Genomic DNA, 26987 nt, shown 5'->3' with positions numbered 1-26987 from the left:
CCTGCCGTCAGGAGCTGACTCCAACAACCAAGGTGGCAGCCAGAACATCTTTAGATTTTTAGGAACTCCTCTGGGAACTACTTGCATTGCCACCCAGACTTTGGGGCTGCGGGCTTTCCTGGCCACTCTATCCTCAAAAGCACCTTTTGTTCACTTTCTCCCAGCACCGGCCTCCAAAAATTCCAAACGATAGGAGCTGACTCCACAACCCGGGTGGCAGCCAGAACACCTCCTGCTTCTTTTGAACGTCTCTGAGAACTACTTGCATTGCCACCCAGACTTTGGGGCTGCGGCTTTCCTGGCCACGCTATCCTCAAAAGCACCTTTTGTTCACTTTTTCCCAGCACCGGCCTCCAATATGAAGAACATCCAGTGCTGAGATCTACACCCAAGGCTGTAGCCAGAACAACTCTTGCTTGTTTTCAAGGTCTCTGGGAACTACTTGCATTGCCACCCAGACTTTGGGGCTGTGGGCTTTCCTACCACTCTATCCTCAAAAGCACCTTTTGTACACTTTATCCCAGCTCCGGCCTCCAATACGCCGATCGTCCGGAGCTGAGTCCTACTCCCAAGGTGGCAGCCAGAACAACTCTTACTTTCTTTCAAGGTCTCTGGGAACTACTTGCATTGCCACCCAGACTTTGGGGCTGCGGGCTTTCCTGGCCACTCTGTCCTCACAAGCAACTTTTTCCTTTATCATTTTCCTGCACCGGGCCATAAAAATTCCTGCCGTCAGGAGATGACTCCAACAACCAAGGTGGCAGCCAGAACATCTTTAGATTTTTAGGAATTCCTCTGGGAACTATTTGCATTGCCACCCAGACTTTGGGGCTGCGGGCTTACCTGGCCACTCTATCGTCAAATGCACCTTTTGTTCTCTTTCTCCCAGCACCGGCCTCCAAAAATTCCAATCGTACTTGCCTGTCTCCTACAACCCAAGGCGGTAGCCAGAATAACTCTTGCTTGTTTTCAAGGTCTCTGGGAGCTACTTGCATTGCCACCCAGACTTTGGGGCTGCGGGCTTTCCTGGCCACTCTATCCTCAAAAGCACCTTTTGTTCACTTTCTCCCAGCACCGGCCTCCAAAAATTCCAAACGATAGGAGCTGACTCCACAACCCGGGTGGCAGCCAGAACACCTCCTGCTTCTTTTGAACGTCTCTGAGAACTACTTGCATTGCCACCCAGACTTTGGGGCTGCGGCTTTCCTGGCCACGCTATCCTCAAAAGCACCTTTTGTTCACTTTTTCCCAGCACCGGCCTCCAATATGAAGAACATCCAGTGCTGAGATCTACACCCAAGGCTGTAGCCAGAACAACTCTTGCTTTCTTTCAAGGTCTCTGGGAACTACTTGCATTGCTACCCAGACTTTGGGGCTGCGGGCTTTCCTGGCCACTCTATCCACAAAAGCACCTTTTGTTCACTTTTTCCCAACACCGGCCTCCAATATGCCGATCGTCCTGGCCTGGCTCCCAAAACCAAGGTAGCAGCCAGAACAACTCTTGCTTTTTTTAAAGTCTCTGGGAACTACTTGCATTGTCACCCAGAGTTTGGGGCTGTGGGCTTTCCTGGCCACTCTGTCCTCACAAGCAACTTTTTTCTTTATCATTTTCCTGCACCGGGCCATAAAAACTCCTGCCGTCAGGAGCTGACTCCAACAACCAAGGTGGCAGCCAGAACATCTTTAGATTTTTAGGAATTCCTCTGGGAACAATTTGCATTGCCACCCAGACTTTGGGGCTGCGGGCTTTCCTGGCCACTCTATCGTCAAAAGCACCTTTTGTTCTCTTTCTCCCAGCACCGGCCTCCAAAAATTCCAATCGTCCTGGCCTGGCTCCTACAACCCAAGGCGGTAGCCAGAATAACTCTTGCTTGTTTTCAAGGTCTCTGGGAACTACTTGCATTGCCACCCAGACTTTGGGGCTGTGGGCTTTCCTGGCCACTCTATCCTCAAAAGCACCTTTTGTTCACTTTCTCCCAGCACCGGCCTCCAAAAATTCCAAACGTCCTGGCCTGGCTCCTACAACCCAAGGTGGCAGCCAGAACAACTCATACTTTCTTTCAAGGTCTCTGGGAACTACTTGCATTGCCACCCAGAGTTTGGGGCTGCGGGCTTTCCTGGCCGCTCTGTCCTCACAAGCAACTTTTTTCTTTATCATTTTCCTGCACCGGGCCATAAAAATTCCTGCCGTCAGGAGCTGACTCCAACAACCAAGGTGGCAGCCAGAACATCTTTAGATTTTTAGGAACTCCTCTGGGAACTACTTGCATTGCCACCCAGACTTTGGGGCTGCGGGCTTTCCTGGCCACTCTATCCTCAAAAGCACCTTTTGTTCACTTTCTCCCAGCACCGGCCTCCAAAAATTCCAAACGATAGGAGCTGACTCCACAACCCGGGTGGCAGCCAGAACACCTCCTGCTTCTTTTGAACGTCTCTGAGAACTACTTGCATTGCCACCCAGACTTTGGGGCTGCGGCTTTCCTGGCCACGCTATCCTCAAAAGCACCTTTTGTTCACTTTTTCCCAGCACCGGCCTCCAATATGAAGAACATCCAGTGCTGAGATCTACACCCAAGGCTGTAGCCAGAACAACTCTTGCTTTCTTTCAAGGTCTCTGGGAACTACTTGCATTGCTACCCAGACTTTGGGGCTGCGGGCTTTCCTGGCCACTCTATCCACAAAAGCACCTTTTGTTCACTTTTTCCCAACACCGGCCTCCAATATGACGAACATCCAGAGCTGAGATCTACACCCAAGGCGGTAGCCAGAATAACTCTTGCTTGTTTTCAAGGTCTCTGGGAACTACTTGCATTGCCACCCAGACTTTGGGGCTGCGGGCTTACCTGGCCACTCTATCCTCAAAAGCACCTTTTGTTCTCTTTCTCCCAGCACCGGCCTCCAAAAATTCCAATCGTCCTGGCCTGGCTCCTACAACCCAAGGCGGTAGCCAGAATAACTCTTGCTTGTTTTCAAGGTCTCTGGGAACTACTTGCATTGCCACCCAGACTTTGGGGCTGTGGGCTTTCCTGGCCACTCTATCCTCAAAAGCACCTTTTGTTCACTTTCTCCCAGCACCGGCCTCCAAAAATTCCAAACGATAGGAGCTGACTCCACAACCCAGGTGGCAGCCAGAACACCTCCTGCTTCTTTTGAACGTCTCTGAGAACTACTTGCATTGCCACCCAGACTTTGGGGCTGAGTGCTTTCCTGACCACTCTATCCACAAAAGCACCTTTTGTTCACTTTTTCCCAGCACCGGCCTCCAATATGACGAACATCCAGAGCTGAGATCTACACCCAAGGCGGTAGCCAGAATAACTCTTGCTTGTTTTCAAGGTCTCTGGGAACTACTTGCATTGCCACCCAGACTTTGGGGCTGTGGGCTTTCCTACCACTCTATCCTCAAAAGCAACTTTTGTTCACTTTATCCCAGCACCGGCCTCCAAAAATTCCAAACGTCCTGGCCTGGCTCCTACAACCCAAGGTGGCAGCCAGAACACCTCCTGCTTCTTTTGAACGTCTCTGGGAACTACTTGCATTGCCACCCAGACTTTGGGGCTGCGGACTTCCCTACCACTCTATCCTCAAAAGCACCTTTTGTACACTTTATCCCAGCTCCGGCCTCCAATACGCCGATCATCCGGAGCTGAGTCCTACTCCCAAGGTGGCAGCCAGAACAACTCTTACTTTCTTTCAAGGTCTCTGGGAACTACTTGCATTGCCACCCAGACTTTGGGGCTGCGGGCTTTCCTGGCCACTCTGTCCTCACAAGCAACTTTTTCCTTTATCATTTTCCTGCACTGGGCCATAAAAATTCCTGCCGTCAGGAGATGACTCCAACAACCAAGGTGGCAGCCAGAACATCTTTAGATTTTTAGGAATTCCTCTGGGAACTATTTGCATTGCCACCCAGACTTTGGGGCTGCGGGCTTACCTGGCCACTCTATCCTCAAAAGCACCTTTTGTTCTCTTTCTCCCAGCACCGGCCTCCAAAAATTCCAATCGTACTTGCCTGTCTCCTACAACCCAAGGCGGTAGCCAGAATAACTCTTGCTTGTTTTCAAGGTCTCTGGGAGCTACTTGCATTGCCACCCAGACTTTGGGGCTGTGGGCTTTCCTGGCCACTCTATCCTCAAAAGCACCTTTTGTTCACTTTCTCCCAGCACCGGCCTCCAAAAATTCCAAACGTCCTGGCCTGGCTCCTACAACCCAAGGTGGCAGCCAGAACAACTCATACTTTCTTTCAAGGTCTCTGGGAACTACTTGCATTGCCACCCAGACTTTGGGGCTGCGGGCTTTCCTGGCCACTCTATCCTCAAAAGCACCTTTTGTTCACTTTCTCCCAGCACCGGCCTCCAAAAATTCCAAACGATAGGAGCTGACTCCACAACCCGGGTGGCAGCCAGAATACCTCCTGCTTCTTTTGAACGTCTCTGAGAACTACTTGCATTGCCACCCAGACTTTGGGGCTGTGGCTTTCCTGGCCACGCTATCCTCAAAAGCACCTTTTGTTCACTTTTTCCCAACACCGGCCTCCAATATGCCGATCGTCCTGGCCTGGCTCCCAAAACCAAGGTAGCAGCCAGAACAACTCTTGCTTTTTTTAAAGTCTCTGGGAACTACTTGCATTGTCACCCAGAGTTTGGGGCTGCGGGCTTTCCTGGCCACTCTGTCCTCACAAGCAACTTTTTTCTTTATCATTTTCCTGCACCGGGCCATAAAAATTCCTGCCGTCAGGAGCTGACTCCAACAACCAAGGTGGCAGCCAGAACATCTTTAGATTTTTAGGAATTCCTCTGGGAACTACTTGCATTGCCACCCAGACTTTGGGGCTGAGTGCTTTCCTGACCACTCTATCCAAAAAAGCACCTTTTGTTCACTTTTTCCCAGCACCGGCCTCCAATATGACGAACATCCAGAGCTGAGATCTACACCCAAGGCGGTAGCCAGAATAACTCTTGCTTGTTTTCAAGGTCTCTGGGAACTACTTGCATTGCCACCCAGACTTTGGGGCTGTGGGCTTTCCTACCACTCTATCCTCAAAAGCAACTTTTGTTCACTTTATCCCAGCACCGGCCTCCAAAAATTCCAAACATCCTGGCCTGGCTCCTACAACCCAAGGTGGCAGCCAGAACACCTCCTGCTTCTTTTGAACGTCTCTGGGAACTACTTGCATTGCCACCCAGACTTTGGGGCTGCGGACTTTCCTACCACTCTATCCTCAAAAGCACCTTTTGTACACTTTATCCCAGCTCCAGCCTCCAATACGCCGATCGTCCGGAGCTGAGTCCTACTCCCAAGGTGGCAGCCAGAACAACTCTTACTTTCTTTCAAGGTCTCTGGGAACTACTTGCATTGCCACCCAGACTTTGGGGCTGCGGGCTTTCCTGGCCACTCTGTCCTCACAAGCAACTTTTTCCTTTATCATTTTCCTGCACTGGGCCATAAAAATTCCTGCCGTCAGGAGATGACTCCAACAACCAAGGTGGCAGCCAGAACATCTTTAGATTTTTAGGAATTCCTCTGGGAACTATTTGCATTGCCACCCAGACTTTGGGGCTGCGGGCTTACCTGGCCACTCTATCGTCAAAAGCACCTTTTGTTCTCTTTCTCCCAGTACCGGCCTCCAAAAATTCCAAACGTCCTGGCCTGGCTCCTACAACCCAAGGTGGCAGCCAGAACAACTCATACTTTCTTTCAAGGTCTCTGGGAACTACTTGCATTGCCACCCAGAGTTTGGGGCTGCGGGCTTTCCTGGCCGCTCTGTCCTCACAAGAAACTTTTTTCTTTATCATTTTCCTGCACCGGGCCATAAAAATTCCTGCCGTCAGGAGCTGACTCCAACAACCAAGGTGGCAGCCAGAACATCTTTAGATTTTTAGGAACTCCTCTGGGAACTACTTGCATTGCCACCCAGACTTTGGGGCTGCGGGCTTTCCTGGCCACTCTATCCTCAAAAGCACCTTTTGTTCACTTTCTCCCAGCACCGGCCTCCAAAAATTCCAAACGATAGGAGCTGACTCCACAACCCGGGTGGCAGCCAGAACACCTCCTGCTTCTTTTGAACGTCTCTGAGAACTACTTGCATTGCCACCCAGACTTTGGGGCTGCGGCTTTCCTGGCCATGCTATCCTCAAAAGCACCTTTTGTTCACTTTTTCCCAGCACCGGCCTCCAATATGAAGAACATCCAGTGCTGAGATCTACACCCAAGGCTGTAGCCAGAACAACTCTTGCTTTCTTTCAAGGTCTCTGGGAACTACTTGCATTGCTACCCAGACTTTGGGGCTGCGGGCTTTCCTGGCCACTCTGTCCTCACAAGAAACTTTTTTCTTTATCATTTTCCTGCACCGGGCCATAAAAATTCCTGCCGTCAGGAGCTGACTCCAACAACCAAGGTGGCAGCCAGAACATCTTTAGATTTTTAGGAATTCCTCTGGGAACAATTTGCATTGCCACCCAGACTTTGGGGCTGCGGGCTTACCTGGCCACTCTATCCTCAAAAGCACCTTTTGTTCTCTTTCTCCCAGCACTGGCCTCCAAAAATTCCAATCGTCCTGGCCTGGCTCCTACAACCCAAGGCGGTAGCCAGAATAACTCTTGCTTGTTTTCAAGGTCTCTGGGAACTACTTGCATTGCCACCCAGACTTTGGGGCTGTGGGCTTTCCTGACCACTCTATCCAAAAAAGCACCTTTTGTTCACTTTTTCCCAGCACCGGCCTCCAATAGGACGAACATCCAGAGCTGAGATCTACACCCAAGGCGGTAGCCAGAATAACTCTTGCTTGTTTTCAAGGTCTCTGGGAACTACTTGCATTGCCACCCAGACTTTGGGGCTGTGGGCTTTCCTACCACTCTATCCTCAAAAGCAACTTTTGTTCACTTTATCCCAGCACCGGCCTCCAAAAATTCCAAACGTCCTGGCCTGGCTCCTACAACCCAAGGTGGCAGCCAGAACACCTCCTGCTTCTTTTGAACGTCTCTGGGAACTACTTGCATTGCCACCCAGACTTTGGGGCTGCGGACTTTCCTACCACTCTATCCTCAAAAGCACCTTTTGTACACTTTATCCCAGCTCCGGCCTCCACTACGCCGATCGTCCGGAGCTGAGTCCTACTCCCAAGGTGGCAGCCAGAACAACTCTTACTTTCTTTCAAGGTCTCTGGGAACTACTTGCATTGCCACCCAGACTTTGGGGCTGCGGGCTTTCCTGGCCACTCTGTCCTCACAAGCAACTTTTTTCTTTATCATTTTCCTGCACCGGGCCATAAAAATTCCTGCCGTCAGGAGATGACTCCAACAACCAAGGTGGCAGCCAGAACATCTTTAGATTTTTAGGAATTCCTCTGGGAACTATTTGCATTGCCACCCAGACTTTGGGGCTGCGGGCTTACCTGGCCACTCTATCGTCAAATGCACCTTTTGTTCTCTTTCTCCCAGCACCGGCCTCCAAAAATTCCAATCGTACTTGCCTGTCTCCTACAACCCAAGGCGGTAGCCAGAATAACTCTTGCTTGTTTTCAAGGTCTCTGGGAGCTACTTGCATTGCCACACAGACTTTGGGGCTGTGGGCTTTCCTGGCCACTCTATCCTCAAAAGCCCCTTTTGTTCACTTTCTCCCAGCACCGGCCTCCAAAAATTCCAAACGTCCTGGCCTGGCTCCTACAACCCAAGGTGGCAGCCAGAACAACTCATACTTTCTTTCAAGGTCTCTGGGAACTACTTGCATTGCCACCCAGAGTTTGGGGCTGCGGGCTTTCCTGGCCGCTCTGTCCTCACAAGAAACTTTTTTCTTTATCATTTTCCTGCACCGGGCCATAAAAATTCCTGCCGTCAGGAGCTGACTCCAACAACCAAGGTGGCAGCCAGAACATCTTTAGATTTTTAGGAACTCCTCTGGGAACTACTTGCATTGCCACCCAGACTTTGGGGCTGCGGGCTTTCCTGGCCACTCTATCCTCACAAGCACCTTTTGTTCACTTTCTCCCAGCACCGGCCTCCAAAAATTCCAAACGATAGGAGCTGACTCCACAACCCGGGTGGCAGCCAGAACACCTCCTGCTTCTTTTGAACGTCTCTGAGAACTACTTGCATTGCCACCCAGACTTTGGGGCTGCGGCTTTCCTGGCCACGCTATCCTCAAAAGCACCTTTTGTTCACTTTTTCCCAGCACCGGCCTCCAATATGAAGAACATCCAGTGCTGAGATCTACACCCAAGGCTGTAGCCAGAACAACTCTTGCTTTCTTTCAAGGTCTCTGGGAACTACTTGCATTGCTACCCAGACTTTGGGGCTGCGGGCTTTCCTGGCCACTCTATCCACAAAAGCACCTTTTGTTCACTTTTTCCCAACACCGGCCTCCAATATGCCGATCGTCCTGGCCTGGCTCCCAAAACCAAGGTAGCAGCCAGAACAACTCTTGCTTTTTTTAAAGTCTCTGGGAACTACTTGCATTGTCACCCAGAGTTTGGGGCTGCGGGCTTTCCTGGCCACTCTGTCCTCACAAGCAACTTTTTTCTTTATCATTTTCCTGCACCGGGCCATAAAAATTCCTGCCGTCAGGAGCTGACTCCAACAACCAAGGTGGCAGCCAGAACATCTTTAGATTTTTAGGAATTCCTCCGGGAACAATTTGCATTGCCACCCAAACTTTGGGGCTGCGGGCTTTCCTGGCCACTCTATCCTCACAAGCACCTTTTGTTCTCTTTCTCCCAGCACCGGCCTCCAAAAATTCCAATCGTCCTGGCCTGGCTCCTACAACCCAAGGCGGTAGCCAGAATAACTCTTGCTTGTTTTCAAGGTCTCTGGGAACTACTTGCATTGCCACCCAGACTTTGGGGCTGTGGGCTTTCCTGGGCACTCTATCCTCACAAGCACCTTTTGTTCACTTTCTCCCAGCACCGGCCTCCAAAAATTCCAATCGTCCTGGCCTGGCTCCTACAACCCAGGTGGCAGCCAGAACACCTCCTGCTTCTTTTGAACGTCTCTGAGAACTACTTGCATTGCCACCCAGACTTTGGGGCTGCGGGCTTTCCTGACCACTCTATCCACAAAAGCACCTTTTGTTCACTTTTTCCCAGCACCGGCCACCCATATGACGAACATCCAGAGCTGAGATCTACACCCAAGGCGGTAGCCAGAATAACTCTTGCTTGTTTTCAAGGTCTCTGGGAGCTACTTGCATTGGCACCCAGACTTCAGGGCTGTGGGCTTTCCTGGCCACTCTATCCTCAAAAGCACCTTTTGTTCACTTTCTCCCAGCACCGGCCTCCAAAAATTCCAAACGTCATGGCCTGGTTCCCACACCCAAGGTGGCAGGCAGAACAACTCTTGCTTTCTTTCAAGGTCTCTGGGAACTACTTGCATTGCTACCCAGACTTTGGGGCTGCGGGCTTTCCTGGCCACTCTATCCACAAAAGCACCTTTTGTTCACTTTTTCCCAACACCGGCCTCCAATATGCCGATCGTCCTGGCCTGGCTCCCAAAACCAAGGTAGCAGCCAGAACAACTCTTGCTTTTTTTAAAGTCTCTGGGAACTACTTGCATTGTCACCCAGAGTTTGGGGCTGCGGGCTTTCCTGGCCACTCTGTCCTCACAAGCAACTTTTTTCTTTATCATTTTCCTGCACCGGGCCATAAAAACTCCTGCCGTCAGGAGCTGACTCCAACAACCAAGGTGGCAGCCAGAACATCTTTAGATTTTTAGGAATTCCTCCGGGAACAATTTGCATTGCCACCCAGACTTTGGGGCTGCGGGCTTACCTGGCCACTCTATCGTCAAAAGCACCTTTTGTTCTCTTTCTCCCAGCACCGGCCTCCAAAAATTCCAATCGTCCTGGCCTGGCTCCTACAACCCAAGGCGGTAGCCAGAATAACTCTTGCTTGTTTTCAAGGTCTCTGGGAACTACTTGCATTGCCACCCAGACTTTGGGGCTGTGGGCTTTCCTGGCCACTCTATCCTCACAAGCACCTTTTGTTCACTTTCTCCCAGCACCGGCCTCCAAAAATTCCAAACGATAGGAGCTGACTCCACAACCCAGGTGGCAGCCAGAACACCTCCTGCTTCTTTTGAACGTCTCTGAGAACTACTTGCATTGCCACCCAGACTTTGGGGCTGAGTGCTTTCCTGACCACTCTATCCAAAAAAGCACCTTTTGTTCACTTTTTCCCAGCACCGGCCTCCAATATGACGAACATCCAGAGCTGAGATCTACATCCAAGGCGGTAGCCAGAATAACTCTTGCTTGTTTTCAAGGTCTCTGGGAACTACTTGCATTGCCACCCAGACTTTGGGGCTGTGGGCTTTCCTACCACTCTATCCTCAAAAGCAACTTTTGTTCACTTTATCCCAGCACCGGCCTCCAAAAATTCCAAACGTCCTGGCCTGGCTCCTACAACCCAAGGTGGCAGCCAGAACACCTCCTGCTTCTTTTGAACGTCTCTGGGAACTACTTGCATTGCCACCCAGACTTTGGGGCTGCGGACTTTCCTACCACTCTATCCTCAAAAGCACCTTTTGTACACTTTATCCCAGCTCCGGCCTCCAATACGCCGATCGTCCGGAGCTGAGTCCTACTCCCAAGGTGGCAGCCAGAACAACTCTTACTTTCTTTCAAGGTCTCTGGGAACTACTTGCATTGCCACCCAGAGTTTGGGGCTGCGGGCTTTCCTGGCCGCTCTGTCCTCACAAGCAACTTTTTCCTTTATCATTTTCCTGCACTGGGCCATAAAAATTCCTGCCGTCAGGAGATGACTCCAACAACCAAGGTGGCAGCCAGAACATCTTTAGATTTTTAGGAATTCCTCTGGGAACTATTTGCATTGCCACCCAGACTTTGGGGCTGCGGGCTTACCTGGCCACTCTATCGTCAAAAGCACCTTTTGTTCTCTTTCTCCCAGCACCGGCCTCCAAAAATTCCAATCGTACTTGCCTGTCTCCTACAACCCAAGGCGGTAGCCAGAATAACTCTTGCTTGTTTTCAAGGTCTCTGGGAGCTACTTGCATTGCCACCCAGACTTTGGGCTGTGGGCTTTCCTGGCCACTCTATCCTCAAAAGCACCTTTTGTTCACTTTCTCCCAGCACCGGCCTCCAAAAATTCCAAACGTCCTGGCCTGGCTCCTACAACCCAAGGTGGCAGCCAGAACAACTCATACTTTCTTTCAAGGTCTCTGGGAACTACTTGCATTGCCACCCAGAGTTTGGGGCTGCGGGCTTTCCTGGCCGCTCTGTCCTCACAAGAAACTTTTTTCTTTATCATTTTCCTGCACCGGGCCATAAAAATTCCTGCCGTCAGGAGCTGACTCCAACAACCAAGGTGGCAGCCAGAACATCTTTAGATTTTTAGGAACTCCTCTGGGAACTACTTGCATTGCCACCCAGACTTTGGGGCTGCGGGCTTTCCTGGCCACTCTATCCTCACAAGCACCTTTTGTTCACTTTCTCCCAGCACCGGCCTCCAAAAATTCCAAACGATAGGAGCTGACTCCACAACCCGGGTGGCAGCCAGAACACCTCCTGCTTCTTTTGAACGTCTCTGAGAACTACTTGCATTGCCACCCAGACTTTGGGGCTGCGGCTTTCCTGGCCATGCTATCCTCAAAAGCACCTTTTGTTCACTTTTTCCCAGCACCGGCCTCCAATATGAAGAACATCCAGTGCTGAGATCTACACCCAAGGCTGTAGCCAGAACAACTCTTGCTTTCTTTCAAGGTCTCTGGGAACTACTTGCATTGCTACCCAGACTTTGGGGCTGCGGGCTTTCCTGGCCATGCTATCCTCAAAAGCACCTTTTGTTCACTTTTTCCCAGCACCGGCCTCCAATATGAAGAACATCCAGTGCTGAGATCTACACCCAAGGCTGTAGCCAGAACAACTCTTGCTTTCTTTCAAGGTCTCTGGGAACTACTTGCATTGCTACCCAGACTTTGGGGCTGCGGGCTTTCCTGGCCACTCTATCCACAAAAGCACCTTTTGTTCACTTTTTCCCAACACCGGCCTCCAATATGCCGATCGTCCTGGCCTGGCTCCCAAAACCAAGGTAGCAGCCAGAACAACTCTTGCTTTTTTTAAAGTCTCTGGGAACTACTTGCATTGTCACCCAGAGTTTGGGGCTGCGGGCTTTCCTGGCCACTCTGTCCTCACAAGCAACTTTTTTCTTTATCATTTTCCTGCACCGGGCCATAAAAATTCCTGCCGTCAGGAGCTGACTCCAACAACCAAGGTGGCAGCCAGAACATCTTTAGATTTTTAGGAATTCCTCCGGGAACAATTTGCATTGCCACCCAAACTTTGGGGCTGCGGGCTTTCCTGGCCACTCTATCCTCACAAGCACCTTTTGTTCTCTTTCTCCCAGCACCGGCCTCCAAAAATTCCAATCGTCCTGGCCTGGCTCCTACAACCCAAGGCGGTAGCCAGAATAACTCTTGCTTGTTTTCAAGGTCTCTGGGAACTACTTGCATTGCCACCCAGACTTTGGGGCTGTGGGCTTTCCTGGGCACTCTATCCTCACAAGCACCTTTTGTTCACTTTCTCCCAGCACCGGCCTCCAAAAATTCCAATCGTCCTGGCCTGGCTCCTACAACCCAGGTGGCAGCCAGAACACCTCCTGCTTCTTTTGAACGTCTCTGAGAACTACTTGCATTGCCACCCAGACTTTGGGGCTGAGTGCTTTCCTGACCACTCTATCCACAAAAGCACCTTTTGTTCACTTTTTCCCAGCACCGGCCACCCATATGACGAACATCCAGAGCTGAGATCTACACCCAAGGCTGTAGCCAGAACAACTCTTGCTTTCTTTCAAGGTCTCTGGGAACTACTTGCATTGCTACCCAGACTTTGGGGCTGCGGGCTTTCCTGGCCACTCTATCCACAAAAGCACCTTTTGTTCACTTTTTCCCAACACCGGCCTCCAATATGCCGATCGTCCTGGCCTGGCTCCCAAAACCAAGGTAGCAGCCAGAACAACTCTTGCTTTTTTTAAAGTCTCTGGGAACTACTTGCATTGTCACCCAGAGTTTGGGGCTGCGGGCTTTCCTGGCCACTCTGTCCTCACAAGCAACTTTTTTCTTTATCATTTTCCTGCACCGGGCCATAAAAATTCCTGCCGTCAAGAGCTGACTCCAACAACCAAGGTGGCAGCCAGAACATCTTTAGATTTTTAGGAATTCCTCCGGGAACAATTTGCATTGCCACCCAAACTTTGGGGCTGCGGGCTTTCCTGGCCACTCTATCCTCACAAGCACCTTTTGTTCTCTTTCTCCCAGCACCGGCCTCCAAAAATTCCAATCGTCCTGGCCTGGCTCCTACAACCCAAGGCGGTAGCCAGAATAACTCTTGCTTGTTTTCAAGGTCTCTGGGAACTACTTGCATTGCCACCCAGACTTTGGGGCTGTGGGCTTTCCTGGGCACTCTATCCTCACAAGCACCTTTTGTTCACTTTCTCCCAGCACCGGCCTCCAAAAATTCCAATCGTCCTGGCCTGGCTCCTACAACCCAGGTGGCAGCCAGAACACCTCCTGCTTCTTTTGAACGTCTCTGAGAACTACTTGCATTGCCACCCAGACTTTGGGGCTGCGGGCTTTCCTGACCACTCTATCCACAAAAGCACCTTTTGTTCACTTTTTCCCAGCACCGGCCACCCATATGACGAACATCCAGAGCTGAGATCTACACCCAAGGCGGTAGCCAGAATAACTCTTGCTTGTTTTCAAGGTCTCTGGGAGCTACTTGCATTGGCACCCAGACTTCAGGGCTGTGGGCTTTCCTGGCCACTCTATCCTCAAAAGCACCTTTTGTTCACTTTCTCCCAGCACCGGCCTCCAAAAATTCCAAACGTCATGGCCTGGTTCCCACACCCAAGGTGGCAGGCAGAACAACTCTTGCTTTCTTTCAAGGTCTCTGGGAACTACTTGCATTGCTACCCAGACTTTGGGGCTGCGGGCTTTCCTGGCCACTCTATCCACAAAAGCACCTTTTGTTCACTTTTTCCCAACACCGGCCTCCAATATGCCGATCGTCCTGGCCTGGCTCCCAAAACCAAGGTAGCAGCCAGAACAACTCTTGCTTTTTTTAAAGTCTCTGGGAACTACTTGCATTGTCACCCAGAGTTTGGGGCTGCGGGCTTTCCTGGCCACTCTGTCCTCACAAGCAACTTTTTTCTTTATCATTTTCCTGCACCGGGCCATAAAAACTCCTGCCGTCAGGAGCTGACTCCAACAACCAAGGTGGCAGCCAGAACATCTTTAGATTTTTAGGAATTCCTCCGGGAACAATTTGCATTGCCACCCAGACTTTGGGGCTGCGGGCTTACCTGGCCACTCTATCGTCAAAAGCACCTTTTGTTCTCTTTCTCCCAGCACCGGCCTCCAAAAATTCCAATCGTCCTGGCCTGGCTCCTACAACCCAAGGCGGTAGCCAGAATAACTCTTGCTTGTTTTCAAGGTCTCTGGGAACTACTTGCATTGCCACCCAGACTTTGGGGCTGTGGGCTTTCCTGGCCACTCTATCCTCACAAGCACCTTTTGTTCACTTTCTCCCAGCACCGGCCTCCAAAAATTCCAAACGATAGGAGCTGACTCCACAACCCAGGTGGCAGCCAGAACACCTCCTGCTTCTTTTGAACGTCTCTGGGAACTACTTGCATTGCCACCCAGACTTTGGGGCTGCGGACTTTCCTACCACTCTATCCTCAAAAGCACCTTTTGTACACTTTATCCCAGCTCCGGCCTCCAATACGCCGATCGTCCGGAGCTGAGTCCTACTCCCAAGGTGGCAGCCAGAACAACTCTTACTTTCTTTCAAGGTCTCTGGGAACTACTTGCATTGCCACCCAGACTTTGGGGCTGCGGGCTTTCCTGGCCGCTCTGTCCTCACAAGCAACTTTTTCCTTTATCATTTTCCTGCACTGGGCCATAAAAATTCCTGCCGTCAGGAGATGACTCCAACAACCAAGGTGGCAGCCAGAACATCTTTAGATTTTTAGGAATTCCTCTGGGAACTATTTGCATTGCCACCCAGACTTTGGGGCTGCGGGCTTACCTGGCCACTCTATCGTCAAAAGCACCTTTTGTTCTCTTTCTCCCAGCACCGGCCTCCAAAAATTCCAATCGTACTTGCCTGTCTCCTACAACCCAAGGCGGTAGCCAGAATAACTCTTGCTTGTTTTCAAGGTCTCTGGGAGCTACTTGCATTGCCACCCAGACTTTGGGCTGTGGGCTTTCCTGGCCACTCTATCCTCAAAAGCACCTTTTGTTCACTTTCTCCCAGCACCGGCCTCCAAAAATTCCAAACGTCCTGGCCTGGCTCCTACAACCCAAGGTGGCAGCCAGAACAACTCATACTTTCTTTCAAGGTCTCTGGGAACTACTTGCATTGCCACCCAGACTTTGGGGCTGCGGGCTTTCCTGGCCACTCTATCCTCAAAAGCACCTTTTGTTCACTTTCTCCCAGCACCGGCCTCCAAAAATTCCAAACGATAGGAGCTGACTCCACAACCCGGGTGGCAGCCAGAACACCTCCTGCTTCTTTTGAACGTCTCTGAGAACTACTTGCATTGCCACCCAGACTTTGGGGCTGCGGCTTTCCTGGCCACGCTATCCTCAAAAGCACCTTTTGTTCACTTTCTCCCAGCACCGGCCTCCAATATGAAGAACATCCAGTGCTGAGATCTACACCCAAGGCTGTAGCCAGAACAACTCTTGCTTGTTTTCAAGGTCTCTGGGAACTACTTGCATTGCTACCCAGACTTTGGGGCTGCGGGCTTTCCTGGCCACTCTATCCACAAAAGCACCTTTTGTTCACTTTTTCCCAACACCGGCCTCCAATATGCCGATCGTCCTGGCCTGGCTCCCAAAACCAAGGTAGCAGCCAGAACAACTCTTGCTTTTTTTAAAGTCTCTGGGAACTACTTGCATTGTCACCCAGAGTTTGGGGCTGCGGGCTTTCCTGGCCACTCTGTCCTCACAAGCAACTTTTTTCTTTATCATTTTCCTGCACCGGGCCATAAAAACTCCTGCCGTCAGGAGCTGACTCCAACAACCAAGGTGGCAGCCAGAACATCTTTAGATTTTTAGGAATTCCTCTGGGAACAATTTGCATTGCCACCCAGACTTTGGGGCTGCGGGCTTACCTGGCCACTCTATCGTCAAAAGCACCTTTTGTTCTCTTTCTCCCAGCACCGGCCTCCAAAAATTCCAATCGTCCTGGCCTGGCTCCTACAACCCAAGGCGGTAGCCAGAATAACTCTTGCTTGTTTTCAAGGTCTCTGGGAACTACTTGCATTGCCACCCAGACTTTGGGGCTGTGGGCTTTCCTGGCCACTCTATCCTCACAAGCACCTTTTGTTCACTTTCTCCCAGCACCGGCCTCCAAAAATTCCAAACGATAGGAGCTGACTCCACAACCCAGGTGGCAGCCAGAACACCTCCTGCTTCTTTTGAACGTCTCTGAGAACTACTTGCATTGCCACCCAGACTTTGGGGCTGAGTGCTTTCCTGACCACTCTATCCACAAAAGCACCTTTTGTTCACTTTTTCCCAGCACCGGCCTCCAATATGACGAACATCCAGAGCTGAGATCTACACCCAAGGCGGTAGCCAGAATAACTCTTGCTTGTTTTCAAGGTCTCTGGGAACTACTTGCATTGCCACCCAGACTTTGGGGCTGTGGGCTTTCCTACCACTCTATCCTCAAAAGCAACTTTTGTTCACTTTATATCAGCACCGGCCTCCAAAAATTCCAAACGTCCTGGCCTGGCTCCTACAACCCAAGGTGGCAGCCAGAACACCTCCTGCTTCTTTTGAACGTCTCTGGGAACTACTTGCATTGCCACCCAGACTTTGGGGCTGAGTGCTTTCCTGGCCACTCTATCCTCAAAAGAACCTTTTGTACACTTTATCCCAGCTCCGGCCTCCAATACGCCGATCGTCCGGAGCTGAGTCCTACTCCCAAGGTGGCAGCCAGAACAACTCTTACTTTCTTTCAAGGTCTCTGGGAACTACTTGCATTGCCACCCAGACTTTGGGGCTGCGGGCTTTCCTGGCCACTCTATTCTCAAAAGCACCTTTTTTCTTTATTATATTCCTGCACCGGGTCATAAAAATTCCGACCTACAGAAGCTGATTCCCACAACCAAGGTTGCCGCCAAAACACCTTTGGATTTTTAGGAACTCCTCTGGGAACTATTTGCATTGCCACCCAGACTTTGGGGCTGCGGGCTTTCCTGGCCACTCTATCCTCAAAAGCACCCTTTTTTTACTTTACCCAGCTCCGGCCACCAATAAGCCGTACGTCCAAATCTGTCTCCTACACCCAAGCTGGCAGCCAGACCACCTCCTGCTTGTTTTGAATGTCTCTGGGAACTACTTGCAGTGCCACCCAGACTTTGGGGCTGCGGGCTTTCCTGGCCACTCTATTCTCAAAAGCACCTTTTTTCTTTATTATATTCCTGCACCGGGTCATAAAAATTCCGACCTACAGAATCTGACTCCAACAACCAAGGTGGCAGCCAGAACATCTTTAGATTTTTAGGAACTCCTCTGGGAACTACTTGCATTGCCACCCAGACTTTGGGGCTGCGGGCTTTCCTGGCCACTCTATCCTCAAAAGCACCTTTTGTTCACTTTCTCCCAGCACCGGCCTCCAAAAATTCCAAACGATAGGAGCTGACTCCACAACCCGGGTGGCAGCCAGAACACCTCCTGCTTCTTTTGAACGTCTCTGAGAACTACTTGCATTGCCACCCAGACTTTGGGGCTGCGGCTTTCCTGGCCACGCTATCCTCAAAAGCACCTTTTGTTCACTTTTTCCCAGCACCGGCCTCCAATATGAAGAACATCCAGTGCTGAGATCTACACCCAAGGCTGTAGCCAGAATAACTCTTGCTTTCTTTCAAGGTCTCTGGGAACTACTTGCATTGCTACCCAGACTTTGGGGCTGTGGGCTTTCCTGGCCACTCTATCCTCAAAAGCACCTTTTGTTCACTTTCTCCCAGCACCGGCCTCCAAAAATTCCAAACGTCCTGGCCTGGTTCCCACACCCAAGGTGGCAGGCAGAACAACTCTTGCTTTCTTTCAAGGTCTCTGGGAACTACTTGCATTGCTACCCAGACTTTGGGGCTGCGGGCTTTCCTGGCCACTCTATCCTCAAAAGCACCTTTTGTTCACTTTCTCCCAGCACCGGCCTCCAAAAATTCCAAACGTCCTGGCCTGGCTCCTACAACCCAAGGTGGCAGCCAGAACAACTCATACTTTCTTTCAAGGTCTCTGGGAACTACTTGCATTGCCACCCAGAGTTTGGGGCTGCGGGCTTTCCTGGCCGCTCTGTCCTCACAAGAAACTTTTTTCTTTATCATTTTCCTGCACCGGGCCATAAAAATTCCTGCCGTCAGGAGCTGACTCCAACAACCAAGGTGGCAGCCAGAACATCTTTAGATTTTTAGGAACTCCTCTGGGAACTACTTGCATTGCCACCCAGACTTTGGGGCTGCGGGCTTTCCTGGCCACTCTATCCTCAAAAGCACCTTTTGTTCACTTTCTCCCAGCACCGGCCTCCAAAAATTCCAAACGATAGGAGCTGACTCCACAACCCGGGTGGCAGCCAGAACACCTCCTGCTTCTTTTGAACGTCTCTGAGAACTACTTGCATTGCCACCCAGACTTTGGGGCTGCGGCTTTCCTGGCCACGCTATCCTCAAAAGCACCTTTTGTTCACTTTTTCCCAGCACCGGCCTCCAATATGAAGAACATCCAGTGCTGAGATCTACACCCAAGGCTGTAGCCAGAACAACTCTTGCTTTCTTTCAAGGTCTCTGGGAACTACTTGCATTGCTACCCAGACTTTGGGGCTGCGGGCTTTCCTGGCCACTCTATCCACAAAAGCACCTTTTGTTCACTTTTTCCCAACACCGGCCTCCAATATGCCGATCGTCCTGGCCTGGCTCCCAAAACCAAGGTAGCAGCCAGAACAACTCTTGCTTTTTTTAAAGTCTCTGGGAACTACTTGCATTGTCACCCAGAGTTTGGGGCTGCGGGCTTTCCTGGCCACTCTGTCCTCACAAGCAACTTTTTTCTTTATCATTTTCCTGCACCGGGCCATAAAAATTCCTGCCGTCAGGAGCTGACTCCAACAACCAAGGTGGCAGCCAGAACATCTTTAGATTTTTAGGAATTCCTCTGGGAACAATTTGCATTGCCACCCAGACTTTGGGGCTGCGGGCTTACCTGGCCACTCTATCCTCAAAAGCACCTTTTGTTCTCTTTCTCCCAGCACCGGCCTCCAAAAATTCCAATCGTCCTGGCCTGGCTCCTACAACCCAAGGCGGTAGCCAGAATAACTCTTGCTTGTTTTCAAGGTCTCTGGGAACTACTTGCATTGCCACCCAGACTTTGGGGCTGTGGGCTTTCCTGGCCACTCTATCCTCACAAGCACCTTTTGTTCACTTTCTCCCAGCACCGGCCTCCAAAAATTTCAAACGATAGGAGCTGACTCCACAACCCAGGTGGCAGCCAGAACACCTCCTGCTTCTTTTGAACGTCTCTGAGAACTACTTGCATTGCCACCCAGACTTTGGGGCTGCGGGCTTTCCTGACCACTCTATCCAAAAAAGCACCTTTTGTTCACTTTTTCCCAGCACCGGCCTCCAATATGACGAACATCCAGAGCTGAGATCTACACCCAAGGCGGTAGCCAGAATAACTCTTGCTTGTTTTCAAGGTCTCTGGGAACTACTTGCATTGCCACCCAGACTTTGGGGCTGTGGGCTTTCCTACCACTCTATCCTCAAAAGCAACTTTTGTTCACTTTATCCCAGCACCAGCCTCCAAAAATTCCAAACGTCCTGGCCTGGCTCCTACAACCCAAGGTGGCAGCCAGAACACCTCCTGCTTCTTTTGAACGTCTCTGGGAACTACTTGCATTGCCACCCAGACTTTGGGGCTGCGGACTTCCCTACCACTCTATCCTCAAAAGCACCTTTTGTACACTTTATCCCAGCTCCGGCCTCCAATACGCCGATCGTCCGGAGCTGAGTCCTACTCCCAAGGTGGCAGCCAGAACAACTCTTACTTTCTTTCAAGGTCTCTGGGAACTACTTGCATTGCCACCCAGACTTTGGGGCTGCGGGCTTTCCTGGCCACTCTGTCCTCACAAGCAACTTTTTCCTTTATCATTTTCCTGCACTGGGCCATAAAAATTCCTGCCGTCAGGAGATGACTCCAACAACCAAGGTGGCAGCCAGAACATCTTTAGATTTTTAGGAATTCCTCTGGGAACTATTTGCATTGCCACCCAGACTTTGGGGCTGCGGGCTTACCTGGCCACTCTATCGTCAAAAGCACCTTTTGTTCTCTTTCTCCCAGCACCGGCCTCCAAAAATTCCAATCGTACTTGCCTGGCTCCTACAACCCAAGGTGGCAGGCAGAACAACTCTTGCTTTCTTTCAAGGTCTCTGGGAACTACTTGCATTGCCACCCAGACTTTGGGGCTGTGGGCTTTCCTGGCCACTCTATCCTCAAAAGCACCTTTTGTTCACTTTCTCCCAGCACCGGCCTCCAAAAATTCCAAACGTCCTGGCCTGGCTCCTACAACCCAAGGTGGCAGCCAGAACAACTCATACTTTCTTTCAAGGTCTCTGGGAACTACTTGCATTGCCACCCAGAGTTTGGGGCTGCGGGCTTTCCTGGCCGCTCTGTCCTCACAAGAAACTTTTTTCTTTATCATTTTCCTGCACCGGGCCATAAAAATTCCTGCCGTCAGGAGCTGACTCCAACAACCAAGGTGGCAGCCAGAACATCTTTAGATTTTTAGGAACTCCTCTGGGAACTACTTGCATTGCCACCCAGACTTTGGGGCTGCGGGCTTTCCTGGCCACTCTATCCTCAAAAGCACCTTTTGTTCACTTTCTCCCAGCACCGGCCTCCAAAAATTCCAAACGATAGGAGCTGACTCCACAACCCGGGTGGCAGCCAGAACACCTCCTGCTTCTTTTGAACGTCTCTGAGAACTACTTGCATTGCCACCCAGACTTTGGGGCTGCGGCTTTCCTGGCCACGCTATCCTCAAAAGCACCTTTTGTTCACTTTTTCCCAGCACCGGCCTCCAATATGAAGAACATCCAGTGCTGAGATCTACACCCAAGGCTGTAGCCAGAACAACTCTTGCTTTCTTTCAAGGTCTCTGGGAACTACTTGCATTGCTACCCAGACTTTGGGGCTGCGGGCTTTCCTGGCCACTCTATCCACAAAAGCACCTTTTGTTCACTTTTTCCCAACACCGGCCTCCAATATGCCGATCGTCCTGGCCTGGCTCCCAAAACCAAGGTAGCAGCCAGAACAACTCTTGCTTTTTTTAAAGTCTCTGGGAACTACTTGCATTGTCACCCAGAGTTTGGGGCTGCGGGCTTTCCTGGCCACTCTGTCCTCACAAGCAACTTTTTTCTTTATCATTTTCCTGCACCGGGCCATAAAAATTCCTGCCGTCAGGAGCTGACTCCAACAACCAAGGTGGCAGCCAGAACATCTTTAGATTTTTAGGAATTCCTCTGGGAACAATTTGCATTGCCACCCAGACTTTGGGGCTGCGGGCTTACCTGGCCACTCTATCCTCAAAAGCACCTTTTGTTCTCTTTCTCCCAGCACCGGCCTCCAAAAATTCCAATCGTCCTGGCCTGGCTCCTACAACCCAAGGCGGTAGCCAGAATAACTCTTGCTTGTTTTCAAGGTCTCTGGGAACTACTTGCATTGCCACCCAGACTTTGGGGCTGTGGGCTTTCCTGGCCACTCTATCCTCACAAGCACCTTTTGTTCACTTTCTCCCAGCACCGGCCTCCAAAAATTTCAAACGATAGGAGCTGACTCCACAACCCAGGTGGCAGCCAGAACACCTCCTGCTTCTTTTGAACGTCTCTGAGAACTACTTGCATTGCCACCCAGACTTTGGGGCTGCGGGCTTTCCTGACCACTCTATCCAAAAAAGCACCTTTTGTTCACTTTTTCCCAGCACCGGCCTCCAATATGACGAACATCCAGAGCTGAGATCTACACCCAAGGCGGTAGCCAGAATAACTCTTGCTTGTTTTCAAGGTCTCTGGGAACTACTTGCATTGCCACCCAGACTTTGGGGCTGTGGGCTTTCCTACCACTCTATCCTCAAAAGCAACTTTTGTTCACTTTATCCCAGCACCAGCCTCCAAAAATTCCAAACGTCCTGGCCTGGCTCCTACAACCCAAGGTGGCAGCCAGAACACCTCCTGCTTCTTTTGAACGTCTCTGGGAACTACTTGCATTGCCACCCAGACTTTGGGGCTGCGGACTTCCCTACCACTCTATCCTCAAAAGCACCTTTTGTACACTTTATCCCAGCTCCGGCCTCCAATACGCCGATCGTCCGGAGCTGAGTCCTACTCCCAAGGTGGCAGCCAGAACAACTCTTACTTTCTTTCAAGGTCTCTGGGAACTACTTGCATTGCCACCCAGAGTTTGGGGCTGCGGGCTTTCCTGGCCACTCTGTCCTCACAAGCAACTTTTTCCTTTATCATTTTCCTGCACTGGGCCATAAAAATTCCTGCCGTCAGGAGATGACTCCAACAACCAAGGTGGCAGCCAGAACATCTTTAGATTTTTAGGAATTCCTCTGGGAACTATTTGCATTGCCACCCAGACTTTGGGGCTGCGGGCTTACCTGGCCACTCTATCGTCAAAAGCACCTTTTGTTCTCTTTCTCCCAGCACCGGCCTCCAAAAATTCCAATCGTACTTGCCTGGCTCCTACAACCCAAGGCGGTAGCCAGAATAACTCTTGCTTGTTTTCAAGGTCTCTGGGAGCTACTTGCATTGCCACCCAGACTTTGGGGCTGTGGGCTTTCCTGGCCACTCTATCCTCAAAAGCACCTTTTGTTCACTTTCTCCCAGCACCGGCCTCCAAAAATTCCAAACGTCCTGGCCTGGCTCCTACAACCCAAGGTGGCAGCCAGAACAACTCATACTTTCTTTCAAGGTCTCTGGGAACTACTTGCATTGCCACCCAGAGTTTGGGGCTGCGGGCTTTCCTGGCCGCTCTGTCCTCACAAGAAACTTTTTTCTTTATCATTTTCCTGCACCGGGCCATAAAAATTCCTGCCGTCAGGAGCTGACTCCAACAACCAAGGTGGCAGCCAGAACATCTTTAGATTTTTAGGAACTCCTCTGGGAACTACTTGCATTGCCACCCAGACTTTGGGGCTGCGGGCTTTCCTGGCCACTCTATCCTCAAAAGCACCTTTTGTTCACTTTCTCCCAGCACCGGCCTCCAAAAATTCCAAACGATAGGAGCTGACTCCACAACCCGGGTGGCAGCCAGAACACCTCCTGCTTCTTTTGAACGTCTCTGAGAACTACTTGCATTGCCACCCAGACTTTGGGGCTGCGGCTTTCCTGGCCACGCTATCCTCAAAAGCACCTTTTGTTCACTTTTTCCCAGCACCGGCCTCCAATATGAAGAACATCCAGTGCTGAGATCTACACCCAAGGCTGTAGCCAGAACAACTCTTGCTTTCTTTCAAGGTCTCTGGGAACTACTTGCATTGCTACCCAGACTTTGGGGCTGCGGGCTTTCCTGGCCACTCTATCCACAAAAGCACCTTTTGTTCACTTTTTCCCAACACCGGCCTCCAATATGCCGATCGTCCTGGCCTGGCTCCCAAAACCAAGGTAGCAGCCAGAACAACTCTTGCTTTTTTTAAAGTCTCTGGGAACTACTTGCATTGTCACCCAGAGTTTGGGGCTGCGGGCTTTCCTGGCCACTCTGTCCTCACAAGCAACTTTTTTCTTTATCATTTTCCTGCACTGGGCCATAAAAACTCCTGCCGTCAGGAGATGACTCCAACAACCAAGGTGGCAGCCAGAACATCTTTAGATTTTTAGGAATTCCTCTGGGAACAATTTGCATTGCCACCCAGACTTTGGGGCTGCGGGCTTACCTGGCCACTCTATCGTCAAAAGCACCTTTTGTTCTCTTTCTCCCAGCACCGGCCTCCAAAAATTCCAATCGTCCTGGCCTGGCTCCTACAACCCAAGGCGGTAGCCAGAATAACTCTTGCTTGTTTTCAAGGTCTCTGGGAACTACTTGCATTGCCACCCAGACTTTGGGGCTGTGGGCTTTCCTGGCCACTCTATCCTCACAAGCACCTTTTGTTCACTTTCTCCCAGCACCGGCCTCCAAAAATTCCAAACGATAGGAGCTGACTCCACAACCCAGGTGGCAGCCAGAACACCTCCTGCTTCTTTTGAACGTCTCTGAGAACTACTTGCATTGCCACCCAGACTTTGGGGCTGAGTGCTTTCCTGACCACTCTATCCAAAAAAGCACCTTTTGTTCACTTTTTCCCAGCACCGGCCTCCAATATGACGAACATCCAGAGCTGAGATCTACACCCAAGGCGGTAGCCAGAATAACTCTTGCTTGTTTTCAAGGTCTCTGGGAACTACTTGCATTGCCACCCAGACTTTGGGGCTGTGGGCTTTCCTACCACTCTATCCTCAAAAGCAACTTTTGTTCACTTTATCCCAGCACCGGCCTCCAAAAATTCCAAACGTCCTGGCCTGGCTCCTACAACCCAAGGTGGCAGCCAGAACACCTCCTGCTTCTTTTGAACGTCTCTGGGAACTACTTGCATTGCCACCCAGACTTTGGGGCTGCGGACTTTCCTACCACTCTATCCTCAAAAGCACCTTTTGTTCACTTTCTCCCAGCACCGGCCTCCAATACGCCGATCGTCCGGAGCTGAGTCCTACTCCCAAGGTGGCAGCCAGAACAACTCTTACTTTCTTTCAAGGTCTCTGGGAATTACTTGCATTGCCACCCAGACTTTGGGGCTGCGGGCTTTCCTGGCCACTCTGTCCTCACAAGCAACTTTTTCCTTTATCATTTTCCTGCACTGGGCCATAAAAATTCCTGCCGTCAGGAGCTGACTCCAACAACCAAGGTGGCAGCCAGAACAACTCATACTTTCTTTCAAGGTCTCTGGGAACTACTTGCATTGCCACCCAGAGTTTGGGGCTGCGGGCTTTCCTGGCCACTCTATCCTCAAAAGCACCTTTTGTTCACTTTCTCCCAGCACCGGCCTCCAAAAATTCCAAACGATAGGAGCTGACTCCACAACCCGGGTGGCAGCCAGAACACCTCCTGCTTCTTTTGAACGTCTCTGAGAACTACTTGCATTGCCACCCAGACTTTGGGGCTGCGGCTTTCCTGACCACGCTATCCTCAAAAGCACCTTTTGTTCACTTTTTCCCAGCACCGGCCTCCAATATGAAGAACATCCAGTGCTGAGATCTACACCCAAGGCTGTAGCCAGAACAACTCTTGCTTGTTTTCAAGGTCTCTGGGAACTACTTGCATTGCTACCCAGACTTTGGGGCTGCGGGCTTTCCTGGCCACTCTATCCATTTTAAAAGTAAAGGCCAGGAAGGAAAAGCTTATATCCATTGCTTAAGGAGAGAAGAAAGAAGGGTTGAAAGAGTAGCGGCAAATACGCTTTTCCTTCGTCTTCACCAGACTTTAACCAACTTCAGGGAAATTTAGTTCTTTAAAATACCAGGATCACGGGCTGGAGGAGTATGTCAAACAGAGTTCAGATAAAACTTGTGCTTGACTAGTAAGGGAACGAGCCCAAGTGCCTTTTTGAAACTGAGGGACGGCGTTACATCTCCGACGGCTGAAGAGCAAATCTTGTACCTGCCTTCAAAGGGGAAAAGAGCTGAAGTGGTAATATCAGTCCAAATTTGGCTGATGACTTTATAGTGTATAAACCCCCAGGAGATAACAGGATGCAGAACATGCTCAAACTGAGGACCAGGAGTCGGGCCCGGCCCTGTCTCTGCAAACTCTGGTTGCGAGAGCACGGGGCAGAAACCTGAGCGCTGCCGCCGATGAGAGCCACGGACTGGGGGGGCCGGGCTGGTGCTGCGCTACATACGGTGACAGACGGAGGATGTCGCTGTGAGCCGATTGTGACACGGGAGGTCGGCCAGCGGGTAAGCGATGACCCACTGAGGAGGCCACCGCCCTCCGATTGTGACCTGTGAGGGCAGAGGGCCAGTCATCCCGCACAGAGGCCCCGGGCTCAGTGTGCAGCTGGCACTGTGCGGTGAGGTCCTTGTCCTCGCCGCAGCTGGGCACGGCTGTCTTCTCCTGAGGTACCCTGTGTGCCACAGGGCGCTGACAATGGCTTCTGCCTGGGAGAGGAACTATCACCACTCAGGCCTGGAGAAAGCAGCAGCTTTCCTCCCCTTGCTGCTTGCTGACAGCTCCCTCAGGAGCAAAGACAACGATCAGACTGTCCACGGAGTGCTGCTCTTTGCGGATGTCTCAGGTGGGGGGAGCAGGGAGGAGCAGCCACGGACACGCACCGTCTTGGGACACACCAGGCCCTTTGGAGCCCCTTGGACAGAGTGGCCATCTTGTCACTGCTGAGGTCTTCTGCTGGCATGTCCAGAGAGAGCGGGAGGGGTTGTCTTGGGCGGTCAACCCCTGCTGCCACCAGCACTGAGCCGGGCATGGGAAGGTGTCCCCAACAGGCTCTCAGGCCGGGCAGGGTGGAAAGTGCTGCCGAGTCCCTTGGCCCCCATGGGCATTTCCTGATTTCTGCGTGTCCCTGTTACAGGTTTCACTGCGTTGACCGAGAAATTCATCCAGAAGAGCAGCAGGGACAGAAGCGCTGATGAGCTGGCACAAACTCTCAATGAGTACCTGTGTGATATTTTGGGAGGTAAGAGCCGTGCTGCAGGACTGTCTGGCATCGGGCCGTGATGGTGGAGGGTGAAGGCAGACATGCTGGGCAGCCTGGTCCTGCCTCCTTGGCAGGGCTGGGGCTTTCTGTGAGGAACAGCGAGAGCAGCCAGGGTCTGCCGGTGGGTCAGGACCATCGCGGGCTGGTGAGGGTGACCTGAGGGTGCTGGCTCTGACCTGTGCGTGTGTGAGACCCTCACGAGCCCCTTTCCACAGGCAAAACCTTGA

This window comes from Numenius arquata, chromosome 6 (assembly GCF_964106895.1).
Source record: "Numenius arquata chromosome 6, bNumArq3.hap1.1, whole genome shotgun sequence".
NCBI lineage: Eukaryota > Metazoa > Chordata > Aves > Charadriiformes > Scolopacidae > Numenius > Numenius arquata.
This window is presented reverse-complemented; position numbering follows the sequence as displayed.